This window comes from Bison bison, unplaced genomic scaffold (genome assembly GCF_000754665.1).
Source record: "Bison bison bison isolate TAMUID 2011002044 unplaced genomic scaffold, Bison_UMD1.0 scf7180017864451, whole genome shotgun sequence".
Classification (NCBI taxonomy): domain Eukaryota; kingdom Metazoa; phylum Chordata; class Mammalia; order Artiodactyla; family Bovidae; genus Bison; species Bison bison.
The window spans coordinates 8,740,030-8,740,715 of record NW_011495013.1 but is presented as its reverse complement, the minus strand read 5'-3'; the positions used below and the strand labels follow the sequence as shown (position 1 = coordinate 8,740,715).

General features: G+C 72.2%; 1 protein-coding gene across 1 annotated transcript in view; it reads right to left on the bottom strand.

Annotated features, from left to right (window-relative positions):
• DCUN1D4 (DCN1, defective in cullin neddylation 1, domain containing 4) overlaps window positions 1-277 on the bottom strand; it is a 70,682-nt gene extending 70,405 nt beyond the window's left edge. The window contains exon 1 of the mRNA XM_010858916.1: window positions 263-277. The gene's annotated coding sequence lies outside the window, so the exon portion shown is untranslated. The remainder of the gene's footprint in view (window positions 1-262) is intronic.
• Window positions 278-686: the final 409 nt, after the last annotated feature.

The following is a 686-nucleotide window of genomic DNA, read 5'->3' as shown; positions in this document are numbered from 1 at the left end:
GTCGGCCCCCTCTCACCACCCCCAGTTCTATCCCTCCACGTTTCCTATGGCCCTCCTGCTCGCCGGACTCCCCAACTATCCCATCACACCCCAATCCCTCCCCCCATCTCGCTTTCCCATTACATCAGCCCTCATCTCCTTGCCTGCCCTCCTGCCCCGCACGGCCGCTGCCCCCCAATCCTCCACCCCATTGTTCCCCCCCACCCCCGCCATCCAGCCCTTCTTCCCATTGTCCCCGCCCCCGCGCTCCCCTAGCACTCACCCGCCTTTCTCACGGAGCCGCCCGCACCGCTCAGCCCCCTAGGAAATCCTCACCCCTGCGCCCCGCTCGCTTGCTCGCTCCCTCTCTCCCTCCCCCCGTCGGTGCCAACCCCCAACCCTGCTCGCTAGCGCCCGCCGCCGCCTCCACCTCCATTCACCCGGGACACTCTGGTCCCGGCCCTTCATCGCACGTCCCGCCCCCCCTTCCCCCAACACTGAAATGGAGCCAGTCCCCACCCCCCTCACCTCCGCCCTCCCCCAGCAGGCCGGCCCCTTCCCCCCACGCCCGCCCCCGCCCCGCGCCGCCCGCAGCGTCACCGCCCGCCCCGGCCCCGGGAGGGGAAGGGGTGGCTCCCGGGCAGGGGATCCCGGCTCGTTTCGGGACAGGAGGCGCGGGGCGGGGACTGCGGGGGATGAGCGGGGAG